The 12,566-nt window shown below is 31.4% G+C and overlaps 1 long non-coding RNA gene across 2 annotated transcripts in view; it reads right to left on the reverse strand.

Moving 5' to 3' along the window:
• LOC142325824 (uncharacterized) overlaps positions 1–12,566 on the reverse strand; it is a 193,586-nt gene that overhangs the window by 121,838 nt on the left and 59,182 nt on the right. For both annotated transcript variants that reach the window (XR_012756595.1, XR_012756596.1), the window contains exon 4: positions 9,381–9,585. This is a non-coding gene — a long non-coding RNA (uncharacterized LOC142325824). The remainder of the gene's footprint in view (positions 1–9,380; positions 9,586–12,566) is intronic.

A 12,566-nucleotide genomic window follows, 5' to 3' on the forward strand; every position in this document is an offset into this window, starting at 1 on the left:
AATAGAATAACTCATACGTAAAAATAAATCATAATTTTGAATCTTCGCATCGTAATACGAAGCTTCATTTTATATTCGACTAAAATTAAATTTGAGTGATACGTAATACTAAGTCAAATTTAATTTTAGATTACAAACAACGAACTCTTACACCACATGTAAGTCTTATAGTGATATATTTTGTTAATAATTTCCTACACAGTTTAGAAGGGAAACAGCTACGGTATTAGTTTATGTTTTAATTAATAAACGAATAACAATAATTAATTTAATTAATAACATTAATGGTGCATTGCAGTATTACAATGTCGATTATAAATATGAGTATAGAGTTTGAGTCTAAAGGTCGGGTGTATATATTTCTATAAATTTACGTATGTAATACGAATTACGATCAAATATATTAAGCCTATAGGACTCATGAGGTTTTCGAAATGATCATAAAATATGGTTGAATTTGTATTAGAGTAAGCGAAACAAAAATTGATCAATATATGACGAGGGGGTACTATCGGGGCCGTATCTCATCTTTATTGCAATTCGGTGCAGTATCGGGTGTAGGCACCTATATTAAATCAAAGCGGGCCGTTTGTTGCGCTAAACCTCCCCGAGCGATGCAACATGTAAAACGCATATCCCACCTTTTTAATGGTACCCCTCTCGATTTCTCTCCCCTTATTCTTCCCCGCACTCTTTCCCGCTCTCACGTCATTATCAGTAGACTATAAAACAATACCTGATACCAATCACACGACTTGTCAAATTCACGCCAAATATTGTCATTTCAAACCCCCACCCTCGATTCCTCTGCTATTTTAAAATATCTAACGCAGTACTGCTACTACTGCTGGTTACCAAAATTTTATTACCGACTACTTACAACTTTAAAAATTGCTGAAGAAGATCGTAAAGATGCTTATATAATTTTCAAAATTAATATCGCTATAACGTTTCGAGTTACTACGAAAAAACCTTTTTTCGCGCTTTACGATCGTTTTTATTCTTTGTGAATTAGCTTAGCCGCGGTAAGATTTTAATAATTTTTTCAAAGCGTGATATTTTTATTGACTGTTAAACGTTAAAAACTGAAAAGTATATGATCTAAAGGACGGTGATAGCATCTGGCAATCTTGTTCAGAATTATTTAAGTTTAAAATTTGAAGCTAAATGACTTATTAAACCGCTCGCAGGAAGAATTAAATTAGTAATTCATAACAAAAAAATTTTCGTCGTACGATCTACACTTGTTTTGTCGATACAAGAATAGTATTTTTGATCTTTAAAATACGCAAGCAACGATCTGAGTGCGTAATCTAATTCAAGTTAGATATGAGAAGACTTTTTGTGAAAACCTTCGCTGTTAGAGGAAGGCACGGGATCACGCGTCCGCGAATCGGTTAACTTGATAGTTGACGGTTATAAGTTACGATAGTTGGTCGCGGTCGGAAGAAACCGTGCGAAGGCGATAGTAAATTGTGCATAAATACAGTAATGGAAATGTCTGTCGAAGCGTTTGCACCGGTGACAACCTGACAGAGACCAAAATGATGACTGCGATGAGTCGTCAGGTTTAGAGGTTCCAAAAAATGACCTCCGTAAAGTCCATCAGAGCTAGGAACGGAGGAGGTGGTACGGCTACCTGGATCGTCAGAAAGCAGGTGTCTTTCCCTGTGGAGGGATCAAGAAGATATAAATAACAAAATGATAAGCAAGTTATTATTTTAAAACGTAGAAAAAATCCTAAAGCAGCGCTTACATTTTGCAATATACTTTTCCATATACAGAGTAAAAAAATGTGAATTTTCCTGTCCGAAGAATTGACTTTGATGCGGAAACTATCCGTCCAAATTGAGACTGCATATCACATTTTTCTCGATTCTAAGTATAACTAATAATTATATTAAGAATTCCGCTTTCAATTTGAATAATTATAAGTAATGTATGTAACTTAATAACTTTGAAGGCCAAGAAGATCTAACTAGGTACGATCACAAGTAAAATATTACAATCTAGTAATTACCCGGTATTATAAATTACCACTGAAATTATTTCCGACGTTATCTCTGACAATATAATCATAAAACAAATTATTTCAAAATATAATTAAAAGAAATAAGGAAATAAATCGAGCAAAAAAGTAATTACTATAATATAAATAAATATTAATGCGATTGTTTTTGCATTCTTTTATTAATTTTTTTAATTCACCTTGAAATGTTACTTATAAGTGCAATACTTATACTCTTATTATATGTATTAAAACTTTAGTAAGCCTTTTATTTTTAAAACTACTTCAAACATTTAGCCTATACAAATATAAAAATTACCACTGCACCGAAATTAATAACCGTGTATTACCGTGATAGCCTTTATCAGGAAGGACACCCGTTCAAATCTTACGCAGGTCGGATATCTTTATATGCTATAAAACTAGCACACTATATTGGCGCCTTTTATTTTTAACCTTTTCAAGTGAATTAATCTTCTACAAAAAAAAAATAATAATAATAATGGATTTGAAATGTGCAAACGAAAGTAAAATAATCATAAAATTTCTTATGAAGAAGTAACTGTAATGATTTCAAAATTTTTTATTATTTTAAATTTACTGTACCTGGTGTACCTCGAGAATATAGATGAAAAGTTCGATACCTTATTCAGAAAAATTGAAATTAAAAAAAAAGTTTAAACACTATTATTCAAATCGTACGCTTTTTAAAATTGATTTATTTAAATTTTTTAAGTTCTAATCATTTATATTTTAGTGGAACTTTTCCTTCTAAAGGTTTTTTGCAACGTTCCTCAGGGGTACAGACGATAGAATTGCTGTTAATGATGCCTTTTAAAAACGTTAGAAAGCTCTCGATTACGTTACCTAGTAATATAATCGATGTAACTTGTTTAGTGTATTATTTTTATTATCCCGATCTTCTTAGCGGAGTGTTAGCGTCTCTATCTATTGCCCGAAAGCTCAGGGTTAGAGTCCCAGTCAGGGATGTTTTTTCCACACGCTATAAAAAAATTCATTCCATTATCATTCATCGGCGACTATTACAGCCGCCAGCCAAAAAAAATTGAATATAGAAGAAGAGTTAATTGTTGTTGGGCTTTCTCTTAAGTCAATTATGGACAGTCAACACATTTATTCGCAGTTTCCAGGGAACAAATTATAGACATTTAAGAATGTTTAAGAAAAAATTATTAACTCTATTTTTAAAAGTTAAAAATTTCTAAGTTAAAATCTATTTCTAACAAAATAGATTGAAAATATTATTCTTTAATAATCATTAAAAGAATATATGAAAAAATATTACAAATAATATTTTTATAATATTAAAGGTGCAATATAATATTAAACGGCATTGTAAATAAGCCGATCAGAAGAAGAAGGCTTTCCTTTTATTTATTTATACATCAAATTCCTTAACTAATAAAAAATAAATATAGACACATTCTCCAATTATTTGCTACACAAGGAAAGCATTTTTAAAAACTGCTGTTTCCTCCTTCGACACCAAACACGAAGGTTAGGCTCCCGTTTGATTTCTACAATACTCTTTATTAGTATTCCTACTTATAATGTAAATAAAAAATGTAAATTTTAACCGTGAAGATTCATCTTTTTTTATTCTCAGTCGAGGTGTTTTGATTTATAAGTACGAGAAGTGAACATTTTTTTAAAAAGTTTTATGCTATTTAGTTTTCAAAAGTTCCCCCATGACATTTAACCAAAAACTTGAGGTTTAGATTGTATCCTTTATCATAGGTTATAAGAAAAGTATTCCACCCTTGTCCGAGTTAAATACATTTTCTTAATTATTAATATATTAAAACTTTAATATGTTTAGTTTTAATGTACTACATGTACAAATCACTGCACCAAATTATGTTCACGGAAATATTAATCCACTAACTCTCCGTCGCAGCTTTGCCTGCGTTATATGGTTACTTCCGTTTCCCTTAGCGGTCAATCTCTAAATTTTATGTTTTTTCGTCAAGAAACCGGAGATAGGTGCAGCCAATCACACATATCCTTTCTCCATAACCTTTCTTCACACCATTTCAAGGTCGAATTTCGAAAATTGGTTTATTGACATGAAGACTCACCAAAAATCAAATTGATTTCTTCGTTTGTTACACAGAGATTAAAAAAAGAACGGGGTTTAAAAAATTCAAAAATAATTTTAACACTTGAAACTCGGAATGAAACTCAAAAAATCTAGAAATTGGTTTTTAGATGTTCAATCAGTTCTAACCTAGTTCACACAGTGATAGACACTCACAGTTCACTATTCATTAATTCAATTCGTTAAAAGTTTGTGCTTTAACCGACAAATCCCCACTACTACATATATATATTTGTATATATATAATTTTTTTTTCTTCGAGATGAAATATATTCAAACACCTTCTTAGTTATGCCAAGAAACATGGGTAAAAATTTAGTAGCGCTAGATCGGGAATTTTTGTTTTCGTTTATCCCGAACAAACAAAAGCGTCCTCCTTTTTATATAACAATAGAAATTAAGCATCAAATCACACATGTGTATCGTTCAACGGAGAACCTCTGTACCATAAAAAAAATTCAAAAGCATCGAGTGCCCAGTTTTGACTCGTGAATTTCCAATATTATATAGTATTCTATGTTTATAATGAAACGGGAATATAAACTTTGTATTTCCATGAATATATAAAATTTTCATTCGTTCAAAAAATGACGTAGGATGCATCTGGATTATAAGAAAAAGTTAGAAATTTTCAAGTATCAAAAGAATCTTGCCCTCCCCGCCTTCAAAAATCGTATCTGTTATTTTCTTTAATCTCAGAATAAAAAATAAGAGTTCAAAATTTTATGAATATTAATGACATTTCGAATAATTCTTTACTAAATAACAATAAAAAAATAAAGTATTTAAAAAAATCATCTCTTAGGAACAGGTTCTTAAGAAAATGAAGACGAACTGCAGATGGAGGTACTTGTAGGAATCGAATTCCTAGATAAATATGTATAGACAATTATTCTAGCATTTTCTACTTTGAAATTATACTTAAACACATTGCGGTGTGAAGTTCCTATGTACATGCATATAATGCTAATGTTTATTATTAATAGCTTATTTTACTACACTAAAAGTAAGTGCTGTATTAAATTTTATAACTCTATTATCACTATCCTTGAAACGTAAAGTAATAATTATAATTATATTACGCTGGAATATACTAAACATAAAATGGCCGATACATACTAACCGTCAAAACTTATTTTACTTTATCTATATTTACAATACTTTTATAAAATAAGGGAAATATGTAACTTATCTGTATATTATATTGTAATACTTCGTTATGAAGTAAATTATGAATAACGTTAATATAAAACGTAATTATAGAAAAGTGTTTTTTTAATAAATACCAAAAGACACAAAAACACTAGAAAATAAAAAAAGGCACCGCTGTTATACGTTACTGAAATAGCTTTAGAAAAAAATTTGTGGTAAATGGTGGGGTTGTCGGCGGATGTTCTTTTAGTAAAGATAAAAAAAAGTAGAAGAAATGAGTGGAGGGAAGTTAAGACTTCGGAGGCCATTTTATTCGGCGAGTACAATACGAAAGTAGAAACAAGTGGTTTCCTTTACGAGATGTTGGTTTATTTAAGAGTTTGAGCATGTAAAAGAGCAGTTGCAGCGCGCACGTTACGGCATGGTTTCTCACTAAGGAAAGGAATTTATGGTATACTGATCCGAGCTCGTTCTCGGGGGCCGAGTGTCGGTATAAAGAAAACCGACCGCCCTCGAGTAGAAACGAGGAAGACAATATTTAAGATAGGAGTTTCATTCTAGAGGTCGTAAAATTTGTTAGGGGTTCGCTTTCATTCGTTCCCTAAAAGTTTACGCTATATAAATATAAGTGAAGTGTCACCCGAGATCTTAAAATGCAGTCCTACAAGACTAAAGTCAAACCCGAACGGACTGAATGAATGAAAGACGGAAACGTATATCGGAACAACGAATAATAATCCTAATCAAAAAAAGAATTTATACTAAGAACTTTGTACAATTTTACTCGTAAGTTTTCTTTTATTTTATTTACGCGACACTGATTTACGTTAACGAAAATATTAATTAAATTTATATTTATTAAGTCTATATTTTTAATTTTCAGGAGAGAAGACGTACACTATAAGTTGTTTATCAGCGCATTATTGGGTAAAATTACAAATACTAACAAAAACATTTATATTAAAATAGAAATTTTTTTTTTTTTTCTATTATATTTTCACAAATTTTCAGCTTTTAAGGTAATAAATTCAGTATTTATTAAAAAATTTTGTTTTTTAGACAAAACACAATTTAAAAAGCAGGCACTGATATAAATGAACTTCTTCGGCGCTGTGTAAATCTTGAAATTTAATTCTTTCTTAATCGTAACATTAAAATGATTGTTACTTATGATTTTGCTTTATTAAGCCTTTTTTATCGAAAGAAATATAATTAAAATAGTCCTGTAATGAATAATTAAAATAACTGTAAAATTATCAAAAAGTCCTACTTTCTGCTAAGATATTATGCTTTAAGATAATACAAAACGTCGTTATAAGGATATTAAATGATAACACCCTATATCATTTAATAACCTGTCTAATTTTTGGCAGTTTAGCTTCAACAAAAAACCGATTTTTAAAAGTTTTTATTTACTTTCTGTTGGTTATATTTTCATTAATTTTCTCAGAATTAAATTCTCTACAAGCATCGTTATTAAATCTTCCGCATTGACTAATCATTAAACAAAAAGCTACTGTACTACAAACCTTTTTTTCCACCAAGACCACTGAGGATGGTCCAGCAGTTACGCATTGCGCATCCTCAGTGGTTGCCTGGCCTGTAACCTCTCGGGATCACGCGATCCGGCGATGCCGGATCTGGCTCACCCAGTAGGCCGAGACTCGGTCTTTTCTTTGTGCTATGCCTCAAACCAGTTCTCCTCCAAGGAAGGGATCTAGGCGGGTCTCCGGTCTTTTCAATTTTCCTCGAACTCAAGGGGTCCCCGGTCAATCGTCGAGAACGGCCCACCTCAGCGAACTAATGAGCATGGCGGTTCGCTGAGTATTTCCCTACCACCAGTATCTGTCCCCATCCCACTCCCTACCGTCTCTCTCCTTGATTTGTATTATTCTGGTTACCGTAGAGGCTACGTTATCCCATTCATGTTTTCCTTTTAGCAAGTACTGCAGCCTGTTTTCCGGATGCAATTGACTTATCACAAATGAGTGCCTAATCTCCTCCCATCTATTACATCTGTATATCGAGTACTCTACCGAGTCAATTTCGTTACAGTATCGGCAGTCTGGGGTCATTCGCCTACCAAAACTATGGAGGTAGGCCCCAAACTTACCGTGTCAAGTTAACAGTTTTGTGAGATGGAAGCCCACCTCTCCGTACCTCCTGTCGATCCATATACTGACTTGGTGAATTATTTTTCTGGTCCAGCCTCCAGTGTCTGATGTTTCAGACACTGGAGGCTGGACCAGAAAAATAATTCAGCTGCTATTCAGCTGCTGTCCTTACTGTGAATACGACAGCTATAAGGTTAAAAAAAAAACCAGTCGTCTATAATAATAGAACTGACTGTGAATCTTATCAAACCTAGATAGAGGACAAATTATCTATCAATGTTTCTTTGAAATGCCCTAATGATATCGATAATGTGACCCAGTGCTTGACTCTAGTCCGACAGGAAGCAGCAAGGGGTTCGATACGCGAGAAAAGATGTAAGGGTCGGGAAGACTCAGACTACATAAGGGAAGTAATGGATCCTAATATTACTAAAAGACGGCTTAGGAGGAAATGAAAATGTTACAGGAATCCTCCAGAAAAAGCAGCCTTGAAGATAACTGCCCGTAGATTGAAAAGGCTGCTAAAGACAATTAAAAAACAAAACGTTTAAGAAAAATTACTTAAATTACTTTAAATTAGTTGAGTTTGCCTCAACTATTTTACTTGATCCTGGGTATCTATCTGGTTAGCCGTTTTCTTTGGGTTTTACATAATCAGGAATTGTCTTAAGCTTTATGACTTTCAATCTAGTATTACTCAAGGCTCAATTCTGGGACCACACTGCAGACCTTTCAGTTTCCGACGATGTCAATGTTGCTTCTTTGCTGATGACCCGGCGATATTGGAAGTCGACAAAGACCCAACACTAACTTCAGATAAATTACAATCCGAGTTGAATCTAGTCAATGAGTGGCTAGCTAACGGAAAATAAAAATTAATTTAGCGAAGTAAGGTTATGTTAGTTTACAATGAAGAAAGTTGACTGCCCAAGAAGCCAGCTGGATAACGTTTTTATCCCGTACGCTGACCACGTAAGCTATCTAGGTTTGCATCTGGACTGTCGTCGACTTTGAAACAAGCAGTGAGAAAAAAATAAGCAGCTGAACGTTAAGTTATAAAGATTGCAGGAGGTCTTGGTTGTTACTGTCTAACAACCAGTTATTGTACAAAGAATTTCTATAGCCGGTGTGGACCAATGGTATCCAGCTTTGGGGAACGACATACAGAAGCAACGTTGAAATTATCTAGCGGTTCCAGACTAAATTAATTAGGAGCACAGCAGAGGCGTCACGGTTTGTGAGGAACAGCGAAATCCATGAGTAGCTGGGGGTTGCCATACGTTTACAAGGAAATTCAACGATTCAGTTCAAAATTTTAATTACGGCTCAACATCCATGAAAACTACCTAGTTGAACTTCCTGGACGATGATATTATACGGTTGAAAAAACATCATATTTTGGATCTAGGAGATATGTGCGATGTCTAGTCTAAGAATTCTTCTCTCAATTTTGTTGTCCTTCGTCTCATCATTTATTTTAAAATTTGTTGTTTATGTTTTGTTAAGTTATTTCATAATGTTCTATTTTTAACTTTTATCACTGTTCGTTGATTTTCATTCAGGCAACCTATATAATTGCTTATATGGATTGTTTTTGAGGGGGTTTCATAGGAAACTTTCTCTACACGTCATCAATTTCTCATCTAATTTACTTATAGTTTTTTATTTATAAAACTAACTGTAAATAAAACTTGGAAGCAAAAAGAAAATATTTATAGAAACATTATTATTCTGACTATATTATTCGTAACTACAATACTTTTTTTTAAGTCTAAAATCTTTTTGTTTTTTTAGGAAAATTTTGTAGAGGGTAATAACATTAACATTTTAAAATTTTTAATCGTACTTAAAAGTAGATGTCCGAATTCCTAAATTAAATATATATATACATATTTATTAAACTATAAATAAATATAAAATAAAAGTATTTGGGCAGCATATTATTTCCTAGCATTATAGTTTTGTTAACTAAAACTGTATGTAATACCTTTAATCAGTTATACGGTCCGAAAGTGTAGTCCAATGATCGAAAAAGTTGACTTTTGTAAGTTCTTCTTCTACTTACAGATTAGGCTTATGTTTCCTGACCTAGTTTTAATCTACTTTTTCTCCTGTAGACGAAATGATCTGAGGATATTATTAATCCTATAATAGAAGTCCACTCTCTGGTATTCGGCTGAAGTATTAAAATCCTGAAACAATACATATTTACTTTCCTGATTATAGTTCTATTGCTGCCGAACAAGCATAGTTATTAAGGAAAAGTATAACTTTGGGATTCGGAATTATCGCAATTATCAACGATACAAGACCCCCTTGCTCGATAAAACACAAGAAAGCAATAGAAATATATGCGTATGCGTGTTAGCCTGTTTTTTTTTATTTATCGGGGCATAAATTTTTAATTCAACGTAAATTTTTTAGAAAATGATTCAGAAAATTTCTTAAAATGGGGTACTAATAAACATGTTGAAAAAAATTAATAAAGAGAAGCAGTAGTTTTCTACCATTTTTATTTTTTTTTTACTTTTTGTACTGCGGTAATAGAAAATTGAATTATGCTACGATGAAATTATTTATTACGTTATATAAAAATTCTCACATTGAAGATATAATGGTTGGGAATATTTAATAAGTCAAGATTATTTCTTAGCAATTTTTGCCTCATACTCGTATTTTGAAAACCCGTTGACCAAAACGGTGAAATTTAGCACAAATATTTGGCTATGTATGTTTCAGCTTTGGCCTGATTTTTTATCCTATCGGACTAGGGGACAACAAGATATTTTTAATTATTTATTTATTTTTTTTATAGTAGACGATAATTTATTTTATTGCTATTAATAACATAACACCAATGAAATTAAAATATTGGATTAAATAATTAATTCAACAAGTAAACTTTTAAGCCCCAAAAAATATCGGGGATGAATGGAACCCATACTTAAATTCCTATTTTTTAAACTTTAATTTTCAAGGTTGAAGAGCCAACTGTATCTAGAATCAATGGAGATGACAATTTTAAAAAAGAGGCTATATCATGACAAAAATATTGAATTTTTTATAATTTATGATACTTTATATTAAAATTAATACATGAAGTAACTGTCGAGCCAGGGGAGCAAATACGATCCAAATGACATTTTTTACTAAAAATTTATTTTTTTCTTTCTCTTTAGTATTTGTACTTTAAATATAGAATAATTTTTATGATAAAAAAGTCACCAATCCATTTTTGTTATTTCAACAAATAAACAGGAAGAAGGCCATATAAGGCCAAATGTATGGAAGGGCGTTTACTAAATGCTATGTAAAGATTAACAAAAATTTAAAAGTACTAGTACAAAAAGTTTTGACAATGGAGTGGTTCTGAAACGCGTCAACATATAATAAAAGAATGAAGCTAAGAAAGGAAAACAGTACTCAACATAGAAATCATTATGTTCTTAGCAGAAAAGATAATAAAATTAATGTTTTAATAACAATTATAAAAAGTTACTTAGTCAAGGCAGTCAACTGGGAGCCAAAATATTTTACTAAGAATTATGATTTTTTTCTCAATTATATTTTTAATGTAAAATCGTCATTTGATCGAGGAAAACAAATAGGATTCAAATCTTTTTACTAAACACTTCGATCCTTTCCGCAATTGTACTCAAAATATTGCATAATTAAAACATTAATATTTAGAAAATTTATGAGATATTTGAAATAATAATCTGTCAAGGATAGCTCGGGGAAAGTTATGTATTCCTTTGCTGGCATTTTCTATAATTAGTTCTACGGTAATCGTTCGTAAATTTTATCTTATTTTTCTTTTAACATATCTTTAATAATTCCTTAAATTGAATTTAGGAAGCTCTCGTTACATATATTCTAATTTCTATTTGCCTAATATCTTTCTTTTTAAGAACTCACTTTTTGATATCAAAACATAAATGAAGGTTATCTTTACTTCCTGAAGCCTTAATTGGGTTTTGTCTGATTTTTTTAAACAAATTTTTTAATTTTTTTCTTCAGTATTTCTGTTTTGACATTCAATCTGCAGACCCATCTATCGGTGGAATAATATAACAATATGTCAAATATAGAATAGTAGTTCATTGAAATATTTTGTGAATCCTTTAGCATTTTTTCTTTAGGTTTTGCAAAATAAATGATTCGTTCTTACAACAGGATTAAGATAAAAAGGTGTGCGTAGATAATGCGGTAGTCGCTATTTCAAGACATCACGCTTTTATTAATTTCAATCACCATTATAAGTATTTCTTTGTTTTTGTTTTCTGTCACATTTAAAACATCCCTTTCGGCACGCCGGAAGGCGGAGAGGCATATTTCACCGGTGCTAAGTAGTAATAAAAAAGATTTCCACCTTAAAGTTAAGAAAAACTTCAAATTTACTCAATACGACAATGGTTGCACGTGTTTAGCATACGACGAGCCCCATTTGCTTACAATTCCAGCAGAAGTTTGGTCATCCCTTCCCATAAGGGATGAATCAGATGAAAAATTGTTTCAGACAAAAGTTTTAGGTAATGTTTAGAGGACTAACGACCACTTCAAACCGATTCGATACTGCGCCTATTAAGGAAGGTATGACTTTTTTGTCTTTGAAACCCCATTTTTTCCACCCCCTGGGCCAATAGTTGATGATATCAAAAAACTTTCCTTATATAAGTTTTTTGCCCTTATCCAAAGAATAGTAGGAACTTTAAATGATTTCGATATTTTTCGTAATAAGAAGTTATAGCGATACTTAGTTTTCCGAAAAATATTTTGTTTTTTACCTAACTTGTTTGGGTAGCTTTCTTATGAAATTTACCTAAAAAATAACGTTGCTATACAAATTTTAACTCACAATTGAAAAAGGTGAGAAATCTCCTCTTGATCTGCCCATTGATGTTAGGTGGAATGAACAGACTAATATTAAGTAAAAATTTGCAATAATATTTCAATAAATTCATATCGACATGATATATATATTGTAATAGGTAATAACGTTTTATAGATTTTGTAAAATAAATTCTACCGATTCTAATTTTATTGATTAAAATAAATTTTAATCTCCGAGTAAGTGGTACAACGTTGTTTATAACTAGAAAAGCTTTTTACATTATATATAATAGTATTTTTTTGATATTTTTAACAAAAACTTAATGACGACATACCGGAT

The sequence above is a fragment of the Lycorma delicatula genome, chromosome 5 (assembly GCF_047948215.1).
Source record: "Lycorma delicatula isolate Av1 chromosome 5, ASM4794821v1, whole genome shotgun sequence".
Classification (NCBI taxonomy): Eukaryota; Metazoa; Arthropoda; class Insecta; order Hemiptera; family Fulgoridae; genus Lycorma; species Lycorma delicatula.